Source organism: Hyla sarda, chromosome 2 (genome assembly GCF_029499605.1).
Source record: "Hyla sarda isolate aHylSar1 chromosome 2, aHylSar1.hap1, whole genome shotgun sequence".
Classification (NCBI taxonomy): domain Eukaryota; kingdom Metazoa; phylum Chordata; class Amphibia; order Anura; family Hylidae; genus Hyla; species Hyla sarda.
The window spans coordinates 331680279-331700861 of record NC_079190.1 but is presented as its reverse complement, the minus strand read 5'-3'; the positions used below and the strand labels follow the sequence as shown (position 1 = coordinate 331700861).

The following is a 20583-nucleotide window of genomic DNA, read 5'->3' as shown; positions in this document are numbered from 1 at the left end:
TGGATGGGTTATTACTTTTACACTATAAAAACTATTTTTGATTAAAAAAAATTGTTTGTGCATTGCTACTTTTTGAGAGCTGTATTGTTTTTTATTTTAATACCAACAATGTTGTTTGATGGCAAATTTGTTCCATGAAGAGTTGGCATTCTTAGTGGTACCATTTTGGAGTACATGGGACATTTTGATCACTTTTTATTTTAGTTTTACAGAGGCGACAATGGCTAGGTTTTTATTTAATATTTTGGGCCTGTACCCAAATGGAGGCCTCCTCCCCTTATAGCCTTCCTTTAAATCTCCATATTTGCTGTCTTTACCAATTGTCTGTTGTAATTCTTGCTAATAGCAGTACTTGTGTGATGCCATTTTTTTTTTCCATGAAGAGTTGACATTCGTAGTGGTACCATTTTGGAGTACATGGGACATTTTGATCACTTTTTATTTTAGTTTAACAGAGGTGGCATTTGCACAGTTTTTATTTAATATTCGAGCACAGGAAAACATAAGACCCTATGCCAAAATGGAGGCCTCCTCCTCCCCTTATTGCCTTTCTTTCCATCTCCATAATTGCTGTCTTTATCAATTCTCTGTTGTAATTCTTGCCAATAGCAGTACTTTTATGATGACAATTTTTTTTCCATGAAGAGTTGACATTCGTAGTGGTACCATTTTGGAGTACATGGGACATTTTGATCACTTTTTATTTTAGTTTTACAGAGGTGGCATTTGCACAGTTTTTATTTAATATTTGAGCACAGGGAAACATAAGACCCTGCGCCCAAATGAAGGCCTCCTCCTCCCCTTATAGCCTTCCTTTCCATCTCCATAATTGCTGTCTTTATCAATTCTCTGTTGTAATTCTTGCTAATAGCAGTACTTTTATGATGACAATTTTTTTTCCATGAAGAGTTGACATTCGTAGTGGTACCATTTTGGAGTACATGGGCCATTTTGATCACTTTTTATTTTAGTTTTACAGAGGTGGCATTTGCACAGTTTTTATTTAATATTTGAGCGCAGGGAAACATAAGACCCTGTGCCCAATTGAAGGCCTCTTCCTCCCCTAATAACCTTCCTTTCCATCTCCATAATTGGTGTCTTTGCCAATTCTCTGCTATAATTCTTGCTCATAGCAGTATATTGAAACTGTGTGGGGTCTTATTTTTTGCAGTATAGGTAGCGGTTTTGAATAGTACCAGTTTTGGGTATATCTGACATTTTGATCACATTTTATGACTTCTTAGTGAAGATTATTAGCCAAAATCAGTAATTTTGGCAAGATTATTATTATAACTTTTTACGTTGTTCACCGTGCATTATCAATAACATGATAAAAAATCGTTCTGCAGGTCGGCACAGTTATGGTGATACCTCATTCATGTACTTTATTGGATGGGTTATTACTTTTACACTATAAAAACTATTTTTGATTTAAAAAAATTGTTTGTGCATTGCTACTTTTTGAGAGCTGTATTTTTTTTATTTTAATATCAACAATGTTGTTTGATGGCAAATTTGTTCCATGAAGAGTTGGCATTCTTAGTGGTACCATTTTGGAGTACATGAGACATTTTGATCACTTTTTATTTTAGTTTTACAGAGGCGACAATGGCTAGGTTTTTAATTTAATATTTTGGGCCTGTACCCAAATGGAGGCCTCCTTCTCCCCTTATAGCCTTCCTTTAAATCTCCATAATTGCTGTCTTTACCAATCGTCTGTTGTAATTCTTGCTAATAGCAGTACTTGTGTGATGCCATTTTTTTTTTCCATGAAGAGTTGACATTCGTAGTGGTACCATTTTGGAGTACATGGGACATTTTGATCACTTTTTATTTTAGTTTAACAGAGGCGGCATTTGCACAGTTTTTATTTAATATTTGAGCACAGGGAAACATAAGACCCTGTGCACAAATGGAGGCCTCCTCCTCCCCTCATAGCCTTCCTTTCCATCTCCATAATTGTTGTCTTTACCAATGCTTTGTTGTATTTCTTGCTATTAGCAGTATATTGGGACTGTAACTTCGATGCGGTTACATCAAAGGAACAGTAAAAATACACAGTAATCAGGAGATACAGCTTCTTCTAGTTACTGCTCACAATGATATATGTTTCGTATCAGGTTATGTTTCATCAAAGAATGATGGGAAAAGGTGGAGCCCCACCTTTTAACATCTGTTACCCAATCAATGATATTGCATTTAAACATGTCAACATGTAACAGATGTAAAAAAAAACCACATGTATTAAATAATTTTTAACCCCAATATACAGCTATCCTCCCTAAAATATGTACACACACAGAGACTCATTCATACAGAATATTAAGTACAAAGTGTAATGGGAGCGCTCACCTCTGTGCCAACACTGCCCTAACCTGTGCACCATCTGTGATCACCTAACATTATAGATACAGGGCATAGAGAGAAGTGGCATTGTCTTCATACAAATAGTAGAGACGCTCAGGACTGTTAAAATGGCTGCTGTGACATATCAGTTGAAACTGCACCAGCTCCGCAAACAGTAGTGGACTGAACCACTATAAGAACATGTAAACTGCCCCAAACACATAATAAAAATTATTTTTTTTAAAAGACAGCTATATGATTAAAACATCAAAAAGGTTAAAGTGTTTTGTCTACTTACTCTGATTTTATTCATGCCTTTTACTGCTGGTGACCTGTTCTTTTATTTTACCCACCAGTCAATGGGTTAGTCCAGTGTTTGCTCACTACAGCTAGGACTTTGTCTGCTGGATAATTATACATATATATATATATATATATATATATATATATATATATATATATATATTCCCTCTGAACATTTAAAGGATATCAAAACTTATCTCAACAAAGAAGCACCCTAGCACCCTTTGCCTTGTTTTTGGCTGCCAAACTGGTAACACATGTCATGAGATCAGTTGTCATGGCAGCCAGGGGCCATCTGAAGGATTCCTTAAGTACTATTAAAGTCTGTCTTTGAATTGGCATAGTACAAAGTGTATTGGGAGCGCTCACTTCTGTGCTAACACTGCCCAATCTTGTGCGCCATCTGTGATCTCCTTACATTATAGAATCAGGACATAAAGAGAAGCAGCATAGTCTCCATACAATTCGTGAGGACACTCAGGACTGGAACTGGACTGGTCTTCAATCTTTCTCTAGGATGTTAGTTAAAATGCCCACTATAGCATAACAGTTGCCATACTACTACTGCTTCTAGCTAAGTAAACAGTACACTGTACAACTACAAGAACAGGTAAACTGTCCCAAACACACAATAAAATCATGATGAAGGCTATATGATTAAAGCATGAAAAAAGTAAAAGTATTTTGTCTTTTACTCTACTTTTCCCTTTTTATACATGCATTTGTCTGTTGGGTGGGAATGGGAGATAACCTACCTATACATAGTATAGGGGATAACATGTGTCCTTTATTGTGCATTAATGGGGGTCCCAGTGGTCGGAACCTCACCAGTCAGCATGTTACCCCTATCCTATGGATAAAGGATAACATGCTGAGATGGTAAGACCACTTTAAAAGCTGGAAAAGTACTGTGTACTACCTATCACCAAAAGTTTCGAGTCTCCTACAGAGACTTTATGTCAAGACACTAGGAAAGCTTGGTGACAGGCAGTCACAGTACTTCTTCAGCTATTGTCACCCAGTTTTCCCAGTCTACTGACATACATACATGTATGTCAGGAGACTGAAAAATCTAGGTGACAGGGAGAAGGTACACTCCCCATACTAAAACAAAAAAAAGAAAACTATACTTTCCTCCTGCATCCTCCGTCCTTTGCTCTGGTGCAGGAAGAGTTATGTAACTCCACCTGCACCAGGGCAGAGGTCAGACGCCACTCCTGATGCAGACCACAGCCTGAATCTGTGGCCTACACTTGGAGTGCTCACTGGCTGTGGCTAGCGAGTAGATTAGAGAGTGGGCTGTTTGGACACCAGTCCGAACTGACCACATTTTAATCTACATGGAAAGTGTGGCGGGCCTACCACACCTCTGTGATACCTGTCAGCGGGCGTCCCATCGACAAGTATTGGATTAGGTATTGGGGACATTTGCACAAGTACTCGTGCAAATGTCCAATATCGGTCCTGATAACAATACCAGTATCGGTATTGTAACATCCCATTAAGAGGTATATATGTGTGTGTATACACAGTTTACATACAGTAACACCCTTAAGGATTAATGGGAGATAAGCAAACAGTCTCACACCGAATGTTACGCTATTGTGGGTATTGTATACAGGTGATAATTCATCAATGTAATGTAATTAATCCCGTGTTACCCATTCACAGATCTGAGGGTTAATTTAAACATTACAACATATAACAGATATCAAAAACACATATGCAGTATTAAAGAGGTTATCCAGGAATAAAAAAACAGAGGTAATTTCTTTTTAAAACTGCTCCCTGTTTGTCTCCAGGTTGGGTGTAGTTTTACAAATTGGCTCTATTCACTTCAATGGAACTGAACTACAGAACCACAACGAACCTGGAGACAGACAGGAAGCAGTTTTGAAAAGAAATTACCTCTGTTTTAATATTCCTGGATAACCCCTTTAAATAACTTTTTACTCCAATATACAATTATTCGCCCTAACATACACAAATATAGAAAGACAAAAAACATCACAGAAAAGAAGCCAAATCATTATAGTCATTTAGACCTAATATTCCTAGTGCCCATGTACGAATGATCCAGAATGATCATTCATACAGGGGCACCTTAAATATTAGGTCTTAATGATCTTGCAAAAAAGTGTGCCTCCTCCAAACCACAGGTAATTGCTAAGATCACAGGATCAAGATCTGCCATGTAGTTAAAGGAATACTGTAGTTATAGATTGCGGGGGGGGGGGTGTGATGGGGGTCCAACCATTGGAAAACTCTGCGATCTCCAGTACAGGGCAGAGGCAGTCCACAGGAAGCACCGAGATTAGTTATATTACACTACAATATTCCTTTAACCATGTAAGGACTAGTGATGAGGGGCATTGCCCATATTCGAATTCGCGATATTTTGCGAATTTATATATGAATATTCGTCTTATATTTACAAATTTCGCGTATTCGTTATATTCGCATATGCGAATATTCGCATATTCGAGGAAGAAAACAGTGAGGGGGTGGGCAACTTTACTATTGGTTGCTAGGGATGTTGTTGATAACCTCTGACAAGTGTATTTGCATCATTTCAGTTGGCAAATTTTTCATTAAAGTGAGGATGCAAGTATCGGCGAAAATTTACCACTAACATAAAGTAGAATATGTCATGAAAAAATAACCTCAGAATCAGAATGATTAGGAAAAGCATACCAGAGTTATTAATGCTTAAAGTGACAGTGGTCAGATGTGCAAAAAATGCTCTGGTCCTTAAGGTCATTATGGGCTTTGTCCTTAAGGGGTTAATAAGGACACTCCTGCATATAAGCCATAATCACCTCCGCTCTACCCACCGGCCCATTTATACTTGACGGATTCCCTGTAGATACATATACTGTCTACAGGGGGAACTGAACTTTGAACCCTTTGGCCCGATCTGCGAATGGTCAGTCACCCCCTACTGACGAATGGCTTGGATAGAAGGGTTTGCACATCCCCGCCTCTCCCATAGAACTGCATGGAGGAGGCGTGTTGGCTGCAACGTCATGCTGTGGCCAGCACGCCTCCTACACTGGAAAGCCACGGTTCTGTGCAGGAGATAGCGGGGGGTTCCAGTGTTCGGACCCCCAGCGATCAAAGAACTGTATGGGGACGGGGCGGGGATGGGGCGTGGACAGGGCGTAACCGTCGACCTCTCAGAATAATTCTATACTCATTAGCGCTCACACTGAGTGCTAATGCCGGGGCCCAGTTTAGGAGATCGTGGGGGGTCCCAGCGGTCGGAACCCACCGATCAAACACTTATCCCCTATTCTGTGGATTGGTGATAAGTTGTTATCGATGCAGATGTCCTTTAAGGCCAAGGCACCAAGCGCATTCCTGTACGCCCTGCGTCCTTAAGGGGTTAAGGCCAAAAATGTCCGGTCCTGAAGGAATTAATATTTTGGACATTTACCCATTGGAGTGATACCACATACATTTATTTTGTTTACATTATTTTATTTGAAAAATGGAAAAAGGGAGGAGATTCAAACTTTGATTAACATCGGATCAAAAACCGTGGTAGACTTTTGTTAGTGTTTTTTCCCGTACCCAAAACCAAACTGCACAGGATGCAAAACGAACACAACCTGATGCATCTTTTGGCATACGGTTTTTAATGGAGAGTCAATGCATACGGTTTTCAATACGGTTCCGTACGGTTTTCACATTGAAAACGTATACGGGAACTGTATTGCAAAAACTTGGTGTGAATGCACTTTTACCTAACTCGGTGTTTCACAACCAGTGGGCCTCCAGCTGTGGCAAACTACAACTCCAAGCATGCACTAATAGACCGTACATGCTGGGAGTTGTAGTTTTGAAACAGCTGGAGGCACACTGGTTGGAAAATACTGAGTTAGGTAACAGAACCTAACTGAAGGTTTTCCAACCAGCGTGCCCCCAGCAGTTGCAAAAGTACAACTCCCAGCATGCACGGTCTGTTAGTACATGCTGGGAGTTGTAGTTTTGCAACAGCTGGAGGTTAAAATTTGAGCTGCGGCAAATTTTTCGCCACAGCGCAAACTGCTTGCAGGAAACTCACTGTAAACCTCCGCCTGTGTGAATGTACTCTAAAAAAACTACACTATACTACACTACACTAACACAAAATAAAGGGTAAAACACTACATATACACCTCCTTACACTGTCCCCCCCCCCCCCCCAAGAAAAATGAAAAACATATGATACGGCAGTGTTTCAAAAATGGAGCCTCCAGCTGTTGCAAAACAACAACTCCCAGCATTTCCGTACAGCTACTGACTGTGCAGGCATGCTGGGAGTTTAGCAACAGCTTAAGCCCCCCTGTTTGGGAATCACTGGCTTAGAATACCCCTATGTCCACCCATATGCAATCCCTAATATAGTCCTAAAATGTGCATGGGCCTCTCTCACTTGGGAGCCCTATCGTATTTACCCCTTATCATGAAAAGGAAATGTTGGGAGCTACACAAGTCTGTTAGTGTAAAAAATTTTTAATTTTGACACTCACATTCTGGTGTTGCGCCCTACTTTTTATTTTCACAAGCAGTAAAAGGAAGAAAAGGCCGCCAAAATTTGTAACGCAATTTCTCCTGAGTACGGAAATACCCCATATGTGGGTGTAAAATGCTCTGCGGGCGCACAACAAGGCTCAGGAGTAAGAGCGCACTATGTGCATTTGAGGCCTAAATTGGTGATTTGCACAGGGGTGGCTGATTTTACAGCGGTTCTGACATAAACGCAAAAAAATTAATACCCACATGTGACCCCCATTTTGGAAACTACACCCATCATGGAACGTAACAAGAGGAATAGTGAGAGTTAACACCCCACAGGTGTTTTGATGAATTTCCGTTAAATTTGGATGGGAAAATAAATTGTTTTTTTTTTTCACTAAAATGCTGGTGTTACCCTAAATTTTTCATTTTCACAAGGGAAAATAAGGAAAAATCCCCCCTAAATTTGTAATCCCATTTCTTAAGAACAGTAAGAACATACCCCATATGTGTATGTAAGGTGCTCTACTGGGGCACTACAATGCTCAGAAGAGAAGGAGCACCATTGGGATTTTAAAGAGAAAATTTGTCCGGAATTGAAGGCCACGTGTGTTTACAAAGCCCCCATAGTGCCAGAACAATGGACCCCCCCCATGTGACCCCATTTTGGAAACTACACCCCTCACAGAATGTAATAAGGGGTACAGTGAGCATTTACGCCCCACAGGGGTCCGTGCCCACTGTTTCAAAGATCTGCCAAACACCAGTGGGATGTAAATACTCACTGCACCCCTTATAAAATTCTGTGAGGGGTGTAGTGTCCAAAATGGGGTCACATGTGGGGGGACCCTGTACTGGCACCACGGGGGGGGGCTTTGTAAACGCACAAATTATCTTTCCAAAAGCTCAATGGTGCTCCTTCTCTTCTGAGCATTGTAGTTCACCAGCAGAGCACTTGACATCCACACATGGGGTATTTCCATACTCAGAAGAAATGGGGTTACACATTTTGGGGGTCATTTTCTCCTATTACTCCTTGTATAAATGTAAAATTTGGGGGAAAAACTGCATTTTTGTGAAAAAATTGTTTTTTTTTCATTTACACATCCAACTTTAACAAAATGTCGTCAAATACCTGTGAGGTGTTAAGGCTCCCTGTTCTCCTTGTTACGTTCCTTAAGGGGTGCAGTTTCCAAAAGAGTATGACATGTGGTATTGTTTTGCTATTCTGACACCATAGGGGCTTCCTAAATTAAACATGCTCCCCAAAAACCATTTCAGCAAAATTTGCTTTCCAAAAGCCAAATGTGACTCCTTCTCTTCTGAGCATTGTAGTTCGCCCACAGAGCATTTTACATTCTATCATGGGGTATTTCCATACCCAGAAGAGATGAGGTTACAAATTTTGGAGGTCATTTTCTCCCATTACCCTTTGTAAAAATTGTAAATTTGGGGGGAAAAAATGCACTTTAGTAAAAAAAAAAAATTTTTTCATTCACACATCTGACTTTAACGAAAAGTCGTGAAACACCTGTGTGTTAAGGCTCACTGGTCACCTTGTTAAGTGCCTTGAGGGGTGTAGTTTCCAAAATGGTATGCCATGTGGGTTTTTTTCTGCTGTTCTGGCACCATAGGGGCAGGGCCTGACTGGCGAACCGGGATACCGGGAAAATTCCCGGTAGGCCGCTCACCCTGGGGCCAGCAGTGGCCGGCCTGTGCTCAGTCACCAACCTGACCCGTTCTTATAGATTGGAGTCGGGCCGCCCATGCACACTAGCATACAAGGGCCTGATACTAGTATCAGGAACTTGCATGCAGCCAGGGCCGCCGTTAGGGGGTACAGCCAGAACTCCAGTAAGGGGCCCTCGCTGCACCCCCACTGCAGCTTCCGCAACACAGAAGCAGGGGACCGCTGTATACACAGCAGTCTCCTGCTTCCATGGCCGGTCCAGGATGCATTGAACTATAAGCGCGTCTAGTGGCTATCACTACCTAAAGGGGGCTGCTGCTGGCTATCACTACCTAAAGGGGGCTACTGCTGACTATCACTACCTAAAAGGGGATGCTGCTGGCTATCACTACCTAAAGGGGGATGCTGCTGGTTATCACTACCTAGAGAGGGATGCTGCTGGTATCACTACCTAAAGGGGGAATCTGCTGGCTATCACTACCTAAAGGGGGAATCTGCTGGCTATCACTACCTAAAGGGGGATGCTGCTGGCTATCATTACCTAAAGGGTGATGCTGCTGGCTATCACTACCTAAAGGGGGATGCTGCTGGCTATCACTACCTAAAGGGGGATGCTGCTGGCTATTACTACCTAAAGGGGGCTGCTGCTAACACCTATAGGGGAGGATAATACTGTATATGGGGACTGCAACTATATACAGGGGGATCTACATACAGGGAGTAACCCCTACTTATAGGGGGCTGCTACTGCATACAGGGTGTAACTATCTACAGGGGGCAGCTATCTACACGGGGACCTACCAACAGGTGGAACCTCCCTACTCCGGGCACCTGTGTAATGAGGGAAACTATGTGAAGGGACCTGTCTACTTTCTGGAGCGACCTAACTACCTAATGGGTGGGGGATGGACCTACCTACTCTTCCCCAACACACTTATCTAGCCACTCTAAGATTAAAGTGTGGAGCCTAAAATATTTGTCTGGCATGTTCTGTGGAGACGAGTTGTGAAAGGAAGAAGTCGTCACTGAAAGTGAATGCCTCCAATCAGAGAAGACGTCACCTGATGTAACTGTAAGTAATCCCTTATATGGTCTGCAGAGCCTGTGTAGAGCTAATATCTACCACTATATGGTCACTGTATGGGGGGGAATATTTCCTCCTTGTATACTGGTAATATTGGTCTAAGTATACAGGATTTGGTCAGTAACAGTATGATGGTAATATGTATAGTGGTAATATTCCTCCTTGTATACTGGTATTATTGGTAGTATTGGTTTCAGTATACAGGATTTGGTTAGTAACAGTATGATGGTAATATGTATGGTGACAATATTTCCTCTGTCTTTCTCCATTGAACTAAAGGGCTCTTGTTTTTCTTGTCCTGTGGTTTACATTTTTTTTATTGATAATTGGGAAAATAGCGGGCAGGCCCTTGGGGGGGGGGAGTCAAGTGGAAGGGCCCATGCCTTAAGCTGTGTAAGGGGCCCCAAAATTTCTGATGGCAGCCCTGCCGGCGGCTGCCACAGTGCTGCAGTGCTGTGGGGCTGATATGAAATGTCCGGCCCTGCATTGGGGCTTCCTAAATGTGACATGCCCCCCAAAAACCACTTCAGAAAAACTCACTCTCCAAAATCCCATTGTCGCTCCCTCCCTTCTGAGCCCTCTACTGCGCCTGCTGAACACTTGACATACACATATGAGGTATTTCCTTACTCGAGAGAAATTGGGTTACAAATTTTTAGAGGATTTTTCTCCTTTGTAAAAATTCAAAAACTGGGCCTACAAGAACATGCGAGTGTAAAAAAATGAAGATTTAAAATGTTCTCCTTCACTTTGCTGCTATTCCTGTGAAACCCCTAAAGGGTTAACACACTTACTGAATGTCATTTTGAATACTTTGAGGGGTGCAGTTTTTATAATGGGGTAATTTATGGGGTATTTCTAATAATTCCCTTCAATTCCACTTCAACCCTGAACTGGTCCATGAAAAATTCAGATTTTGAAAATTTTGTGAAAAATTTGAAAATTGATGCTGTACTTTTAAGCCCTCTGATGTCTTCCAAAAATAAAAACATTTCAACTTTATGAAGCAAACATAAAGTAGACATATTGTATTTGTGAATCAAAATATAATTTATTTGGGATGTCTATTTCCCTTACAACCAGAGAGCTTCAAAGCTAGAAAAATACAAAATTTTCTATTTTTTCCTAAAATTTTTGCATTTTTCACCAAGAAATTATGCAAGTATCGAAAAATTTTACCACTAACATAAAGTAGAATATGTCACGAAAAAACGGGCTCGGATTTAGAATGAAAAGTAAAAGCATCCCAGAGTTATTAAACGGGTACTCCGGTGCTTAGACATCTTATCCCCTATCCAAGTCCCGCCGCTGGGGACTCCCGGGATCTTGCACGAGGCAGCCTATTTGTAATCAGTCCCCGGAGCATGTTCGCTCCGGGTCTGATTACCGGCAACCACAGGGCCGACGGCGTGTGACGCCATGCCTCCGCCCCTGCCGTCATCGTGCCACCCCTCAATGCAAGCCTACGGGAGGGGGCGTGATAGCTGTCACGCCCCCTCCCTTAGACTTACATTGAGGGGCAGAGCGTGAGGTCACACGGGGGCAGAGGCATGACGTCACACGCCGCCGGCCCCATGATCGACAGTAATCAGACACGGAGCGAACACGCTCCGGGGACTGATTACAAACGGGGTGCCGCGTGCAAGATCCCGGGGGTTCCCAGCGGCAGGACTCTTGCGATCAGACATCTTATCCCCTATCCTTTGGATAGGGGATAAAATGTCTAAGTACCGGAGTACCCTTTAATAGTTAAAGTGACAGTGGTCAGATGTGCAAAAAAAGCTCTGGTCCTTAAGGCTAAAATAGACATGGTCCTTAAGGGGTTAAATTGTATATTTCAAATATCTAAAATCTCAGATTTCTGACTTTTTATAAAAAAAATTCTATTATCAGCACTTTGCAGAACTAAGTGAATGTACATCGTTTCACCTGCGGGGTGATGTGTAAATATGAAAGCTCCTAATATATGACTACACATTGTGTAATCCACTCAGCAGCATGTATATTTCCTCTTGTGAGGCCTAATTTACTTCAATCCAAATAATATACCCTCCGTCACAACCATATGAATTTATATATGAATAAAATACCATTATTATACAGTTCTGTACAGTATGAATGGGGCAAACTGGGGGCCAGGAAAAAATTTATGGAGGGCAATTCTAAAACACTATACACAAACACACACACACACACATATATATATATATATATATATATATATATATACATTAATCATTTCTTTTTGTCATAAGGCCGTTAAAGGAGAATAAGGCTTGGGATTCAAGTCCGCTCTTTACCTGGCGTCACCCAGCTACTTTCATTAGCAGATGGTCGCCTCTACTAGCTGGCGTGGAGCAATTGGATGGAACAATTGGAACAATTTTGGAACAATTTGAAATATATATATATATATATATATTTAGTTTTTTTAAGCTTTAAAACTAGTCAATCAAATAAAAACTTTACAAACAGGGTATGCTTGTAATCATTTTGATGTAAATAATCAAGATTTTAGTTTGCCTCCACAATGAGACATAAATACAGGACTTCAAAACACCAGGATTTTCGGCGCTGACCACGGAGAAATGAACAAAGCCCATGTAAAGGAATGGAGGTTTAATAGCAACGTGTTTCACTGCATGCGCGGCTTCATCAGGCCTGATGAAGCCGCGCATGCAGTGAAACACGTTGCTATTAAACCTCCATTCCTTTACCTGGGCTTTGTTCATTTCTCCGTGGTCAGCGCCGAAAATCCTGGTGTTTTGAAGTCCTGTATTTATTCCACATCTCTCAGGAAGGCTGCAGACTACAGGATTGTGATCCTAAAATCACATGCGATCAGCATCGTTGTGTATGCCACTACACAACTTAGCAGGGTGAGCACGGAAATTTTTCCTTTTCTTTTCCCCCGCCCTCGTGCTGGCTTTACTCCACAGTGCTAAAAATGACAAAAAACAAAGCGCTCCATGGTGTATTAAAAGAGCAACTTGTCAGGCAACTTATGCGCTGAAAGCGGAGGCTCACCTGGAAGTGTTGTGTACCCACATACACAACAATGGTGAGCGCATGTAGTGTCCGCAGCCAGCCGGCTGAGCAGGAGGTATATGGAGGCAGACTTCAGACAGAGGTGCCGGCTTTCAATGGCCCAGGTCACAGAAGAAGCATGGATAGGTAAAAGCAAGGGTAGTTTATTCTCCCAGCATGCAACGCGTTTCACTGCAACAGCAGCTTCATCAGGCATGATGAAGCTGCTGTTGCAGTGAAACGCGTTGCATGCTGGGAGAATAAACTACCCTTGCTTTTACCTATCCATGCTTCTTCTGTGACCTGCGCCATTGAAAGCCGGCACCTTTGTCTGAAGTCTGCCTCCATATTACTCCACAGGGAGCGCCTTTCTTCTTTTCTCTTTCCACAATGAGACAGGACACACACCCTCCCCCAAATTACCAACTTTTTTTTGTATTTGCAACATATTTTATGGACAAATCAGACCCAATATGGCTCTGTGGAAGCAAAAATTAAATAGATATGGCCTTTTAATAGCCATAGTACTTTTTGCATCCACAGAGCCATATGGGGCTATGTCAGATGCATGTTTGGGTCATCAGACTGTGGTGGCCCAGTACAGAAGTGGCCCTTCTGTTCCCTTTAGGTCCTATCAGGGGGACTCAGTCCCAGTCCCCTGGCCCCCACACTCCTCAGAACTCTATTCACCCATTCAGTTATGTATAGGTTGATGCATTGCATTTATGTATTAAAGGGGTACTCCAATGGAAAACATTTTTTTTAAATCAACTGGTGCCAGAAAGTTAAGCAGATTTGTAAATGACTTCTATTAAAAAATCTTAAACCTTCCAGTACTTATTAGCTGCTGTTTTGATCCACGGGAAGTTATTTTCTTTTTGAATTTCCTTTCTGTCGGACCACAGTGCTCCCTGCTGGCACCTCTGTCCATTTTAGGAACTGTCCAGTGCAGGAGAGGTTTTCTATGGGGATTTGCTCCTACCCTAGACAGTTCCTAAAATGGACAGAGGTGTCAGCAGAGAGCACTGTGGTCAGGCAGAAAGGAAATTCAAAAAGAAAAGAACTTCCTGTGGATCACAAAGGCAGCTGATAAGTACTGGAAGGATTAAGATTTTTTTTTATAGAAGTCATTTACAAACCAGTCCAACTTTTTGGCACCAGTTGATTTAAAAAAAATGTTTTCCAGTGGAGTACCCCTTTAATGTGCCTTTAAAAATTGTTACTAAGACCACTGCTACCAAGGAAGGTGCAAGTGAATAGGTGACCTGTTGGTGACAAATGGGGCATCTCCAAATTGCTCCCTTATATACCTGGGAGGAGCTAGCTTAGTCAGATAAGTCTGAGGTACAGTCAAGTTAAGACCTGAGAGTTGTCTGGTGTTCCTGAGGGAGATCAAGGCCTAGTCACGCAGCCACGCATCCACCACCAGTAACCATTACTGGTGAAAGTCAAAGCCTGGTAAGCACAAATACAGGGGAGAAGTCTAGTCAAGATAGTCAAGATAGTCAAGTCTCATGTCAGCGTGGGTTGCACAACTCAGTCCAAGTCTACTACAAGTCCCTGCGAGCTAACAAGCTTGAGCATTTACTTGGGCCTGAACTGAGCTGTAAAGACTTTAAGATCTGTCTGCCTCCGTAAAGTGCCGTTGTTCCGTAACCTTGCATTGGAGTGATTATTTGCCCCACGCCTGGCCCAGGAACCAGCAGCTATGCCTGGGGTGTTGTAGAGGATAACCACACCCTGGCATCACAGGTTAATGCCATCTGCCCTAAGGGTTAACAACATCTGCCCTTCCAACACCCTCACCACAAGACCTGGGGTCAGGCTGGGACTTGTGGCTGTGAGGAGGAGATACATTATAAAGGATAGGGGTGAGGAAAGGATACATTACAAAGCAGTCTCCAAACTGTGGACTTCCAACTGGTGTAAAATTACAACCCCTAGCATATCCAGGCATCCCGGGGGTTGTAGTTTTGCAGCAGCTGGAGGCACACTGATTTTGAAATACTGCTATACAGTATGGTTTGCTGATTCTCTCTCCCTTTATAGCACCCTCCCCCCATCCTTAATAAAGTAAAATGTCCCCTCTGCCCCCTTCCCAAATGCCCTATGAAATCTGCAGTCATTGCACTCCATTACCCCCCAAACAAACCCCCTGCTTGCTTTAAGCCCCATGCGGCCAGAGGGGATGCAATACAACACTTTATGACTGTGCTGCAGGCCAAGACATCAGGGGGAGAAGCCAGCACCGCACAGACGCTAGAGATCTGGAGAGGAAGAGAAGGATTACAGTGCGGCCCAGGCAAATGAAGAAGCAGGACCAACTTCACACTGACAGAATTTATGCTGCGTGTCCATTTTGCTGTGTGCTCCAGCAGTCCTGGCTTAAAGTCCTCCTGGGAATCCTACTGGCACAGATAATATTATAAGTAACTATAATACAGTGGACTTTGCATGCAGCTGTACAATGTTTTAATAGGGGTGCCATTGCCTGTATAAGACCTTGTATTTTGCATGACAAATTATAGACCTTGTAGTTGCATGACAAAAGAATAATTCCGGAGTGTATACAGTATATTTTTGTTATCTTTTTCTGGAGAAAATGTGAAAAAACAGCCATCTTGCAGTTTTTTTCCCCTCATTTTTTTACAAGCAGTAAAATTAACATTTTGGCCCTCATTTACTAAGAAAATCGGGTTGTAAGTCTATGTTGATTTCTTACCCGACTGCTTTTTTCCCCTGGTATTTATTATTATGTCGCATCCTGTTTGTCGCACGTGGGTTTTGTAGGTTTTGGTTTCCAACTCCTCTGAGCTGTCGGGAAAAAATCCACAACAATTCAACCAATTCGGGTTGGAAACCTTAATAAATACGTGGGAAAGCACAGAAATGTCGGGTTACGCCCCTTTTTCGGGTTTGGGAGAATCCACATCGGGTCCGTCGGGAAAAAATTTTGCATAGTGTCGCAGACTGGCGCACGATGTCTGCGACATGGCGCAGACAAAGATGCGCCAAAAAAACCCGACAAAAGAGGTCGGGTTTAGAATAGTAAATGAGGGCCTTTATCTTTGACTGCTGGAACCCCCAAGGATCATGAGAATGGTGTTCAATATTTCCCTGAATAAATAGAGCAGCAGTGCGCATATATGGCCAGCTCTCCCTGCATTCTCTATTGGCCCTACTAATGTATTGCAGTGTTTGTCTAACTATCTACATCAGGGGTACTCAACTATTTTTAGCGAGGGTCTGCTTATTTAGGTGAATCTGCGATCTGGTGAAGGTCCGAGCTGAATGCTAAGGCCTGGCTCAACTAGCGGCCACAGTGCCATGAAAGAAATAGGTGCTGCCTGATGTAGAACATAATTGTTACCCTAATAATAAGTCACAGGGTAATTAGTGTGGAGGAATTAACTCTACTGTTCCCTGTATGACCTGAATACTGCCACACACTGCGCCTCTGCATATAATACTGTTACACGCTGCGCCTCGTCATAGAATACTGTTGAACACTGTACTCTTGAATGTAATATTGCTGCACACTGTGCCCTTAAATATATTACTGCTGCACACAGTGCCCCTGGTATAATACTGCCACACACTGTGTAACGGGTATTAAATTGCCACACACTGTGCCCCTGAATATATTACTGCCATGCACTGTGCCCCTAGTGTAATACTGCCATACACTGTGTCCCTTTCATAATACTGTCACACACTGTACCCCTGGTATAGTCCTGCTACACACTGTGCCCCTGAATATAATACTGTCACACACTGTGACCTTGAATATATTACTGCCACGCACTGTGCCCCTAGTGTAATACTGCCATACACTGTGTCCCTGGTATAATACTGTCACACACTGTACTCCTGGTATAGTCCTGCTACACACTGTGTCCCTGAATATATTACTGTCACACACTGTGCCCCTGAATATATTACTGCCACGCACTGTGCCCCTAGTGTAATACTGCCAGACACTGTGTCCCTGGCATAATACTGTCACACACTGTACCCCTGGTATAGTCCTGCTACACACTGTGCCCCTGAATATATTACTGTCACACACTGTGCCCCTGAATATATTACTGCCACGCAATGTGCCCCTAGTATAATACTGCCAGACACTGTGTCCCTGGCATAATACTGTCACACACTGTACCCCTGGTATAGTCCTGCTACACACTGTGCCCCTGAATATATTACTGTCACACACTGTGCCCCTGAATATATTACTGCCACGCACTGTGCCCCTAGTATAATACTGCCAGACACTGTGTTCCTGGCATAATACTGTCACACACTGTACCCCTGGTATAGTCCTGCTACACACTGTGCCCCTGAATACATTACTGTCACACACTGTGTCCCTGAATGTATATTAGGGCCACAAACTTTTCCCCCGGTGTAATACGGACCCACACTGTGTCCCTGAGTATAATACTGCACGTGCTTTTGCCCCAAAAATAAAATTGACAAACACTGTGATTTGTACCTCTTTGTCCCTTAAAACAATGAATAAGGTGTTTATGTCCCCACATAAACAGTGCCACTGTGCCCCCACATGAACTGTGCCACTATGCCCCAACATGAACTGTGCAATAAATAATTCCCTGTGACTCTCTAGCTGTTTAAAACTACAACTCCCATTATGCACAGACAGAAGATCATGATCGGAGCTGTAGATCTGCAACATTTGGTAGTGTCACAGGTGGGGGAACACAACTATTCACCCTCTATGTCCTCTTCTAGCCAGGCCTGGCCAGGGGAGAATGATGCACACAGCGGTAATTGCGCCACCTGCATCACAGAAGAAGTGCCAGGTAGGGAAGCAGGAAACATAATCACATTTAGCAATTCATTTGTATCAATGTCTTAAAGGCCAGCTGGCGGTCTAGATGACTGGTGTTTGGGGTCCGGATCGGGGCCTGTGACTCCATTCGGGACCTATGGGCTATTAAGCAAACTTAAGAGCGCTGGCTATTGCACTTTTGAAATAACACATAGGATCTGGCCATAGAAATCAATGGTGCCCACGTTTCCTGTTTACAGTATAGGTCAGCATCCTGTTTTCGACAGTGTGCAGATAAATATGACGAACATGTGCATTAACATAGTATGAATCTACCCTAAAGTCCATGTAGCCAAGCTTTTTCCTACATTACAGTCACCCTAGACAACTACATGTGGCCATATTTTTAACCAACCTTGTTGTAAGAACATTACACCCTGTTATCAGGCTGCTTGTACAGGTCTGATTTTATCATGTTATTGCAGCTAGATAGCATGTTACATTTACAAAACACAATGGCTGGCATTTATCAAATGCTTTGTGACCATTTAATACATTTGTTGCTCCTACACATTACCAGCACACACAAAAAAGGTATAGAAAAATGCTTCACTTACGCCTACAATGATAAATGCCCCCCAATGTTTTAGTGCTGGCAGAGTAAAATCCAAGATTGAATTACAGATATGACAGGTAGAATTGTGCTTCAAAACAACAGAAAACCGGAGAATGACAAGAATGTGAGCATGGAATCTAAAATTAAAACACTGCGCATTTGTATTCAATTTTTGCAGTGGTTCTTGTGATGATAGTAAAGTGTATGCCATACTATTACCACAGTAACTATAAAACTTTATGTCTCAACATTTTTGCAAAAGCTTCACCTCTGTTAGCCAGACAGATAGGAATTATAAGCCATTTTGAATTAACGTGTTTTTCATAGAACACTAGTGGACGTCCATGATGGGTAGAGATTTATGGGCATACCCAGATTGAGGGAATTAATCTCTAACTGGTGGGGAGTCTGACAACTGGGACCCCACTAATCCCTAAAAAAAGCATCTTCAGCTATTTATTAATTTGATATGAATGCACATACTTTCTCGCTTTCACCAAAGCTCACATCTTTATAAATGTAACTACTCCTTAACATTTTGTTAAATTACCTAAGAGCCTCTGCATCAGCTTCTGCTCCCAACTTCTTATAGACAGTCCCTCTCTCCCTTAGTATCCCCTGGCCACTCTTGGAGCCCCTGCTGCTTTCTTCTCCCACAAAACCCCTGCTTCTTTGTATCACCCCACTCCACATACAGGGCCACACACCCAGACTTCTTGGCAGTATTGGGGTCCAATTGCTGATGTCTGCCCTGTTCAGAAGTGACTAACCACAGGAGACGTTGGGCCCCTTTATTTGTCTGGGCCCCTGACAGAAGTGTAATTCCCTGATGGTGATGCTCACCCTTTCATACAGAACTTGATATAAGCAGATAACAACCAAAGGACTCCCATTCAGTGAAAATGTTTTTATCATAAGAAATGGAAATTAGAATGGAAATATCTGCTATAACATTAGGAAAAGAGATGATAGAAATGCTTTGTTGATCTGGACATAAGTTCTAACAAAGAATATAAAGATTTTAGTGATAAGTTCTTCCGGCTACATGATAAAACCAATGTACATGTCCTATCCCAGAGGCTCAGGATGTCTAGAACTTCAGCTCCAATGAGACTAAGATTATTGGCCCAGATTTACTAAAACTGTCTAATTCTTATATAGTGTAAACTTAGACCAGACAGTCTAAGGAAGCCCCAAATATTAATTGACTTAGGCTATAACAAAAATATGGCCAAATTAAGATTTAAGCATTGAAATATTTGTAAAGTCTATGGAATAGTAGTCAGTGCACATATTATATAACAACGACCATAATTCCAAATGGCGTTAAACTAATGAGCATGTTACATAAGGACAGTTGCCACAATGTTTCTGGATGATAACTATGTTTTTCTAAGCCTGGATAACCCCATTTAAACTGTGCCAGAAATTTACTACAGAATTCTGGTGCATTTTTGTCACATGATATCATATCTTAGGTTACACCAACTTTTTCTTAAACCATGCCCCCTTTTGAAAAGTGCCAGAAAAGTGTATAAATGTGGCATTAGTCAATTTGGCCCACTTGTAGTAGTCAATCTGGCCTATTACACCTGGAGTCCTGTGATAATGAGAAGTATATAGAAGAAGATGATAGACAATTCTAGTTTACCATGATGTCCTACCTGTACGGTCGATCAGATGGATGTTGTCGGTCCGGAGTGGTCTCTTACACTTCTCTTCCTTGCTGGAAGTTTTCCTCCTTTTACAGGTCATCCATGCACAGATATTTTGCAGGAATGCCAATAAACCTTTTCTTTCTTGGTATCTTGGCTGTACTGGGCAGCTCCTCGATATTATTTTCACTGTCCTGGTCTTTGCTCACCTTTCTTCCCATTTTCTCCTTTCTCCACTCCTTTTTTGCCTTTATTGTATGAGAATGGCAAAGAAGATAAAGTGACTAGAAAACTACAGCAATGGGCAGTGAGTTCTCACATGTAATGTTGTTATACTCTAGTGAGCGAATGAGAGATTGCTCTTTGCATCTGGCTGAGTAATCTATCTGCTATTATGATGTCACCAGCCCGATTGTCATGTCATCAGCCAAGGCTTCTTTGTTTCATCAACCAATCAGCTGTTAGGTTACTGAGAGGTGCTCCGGCATAGTTTCTTTCCACAGTTATAAAAGTCAGGGGATACACATGTTTAGTGTATACTACACTTTATACATATCTATATTTCCATAT

At 42.1% G+C, this 20583-nt stretch overlaps 1 long non-coding RNA gene across 1 annotated transcript in view; it reads right to left on the bottom strand.

Moving 5' to 3' along the window:
• The window catches only part of LOC130356425 (uncharacterized), a 368756-nt gene extending 348395 nt beyond the window's left edge, over positions 1–20361 (bottom strand). Inside the window, exon 1 of the long non-coding RNA XR_008888877.1 lies at positions 20023–20361. This is a non-coding gene — a long non-coding RNA (uncharacterized LOC130356425). The remainder of the gene's footprint in view (positions 1–20022) is intronic.
• Between the last annotated feature and the right edge of the window lie 222 nt (positions 20362–20583).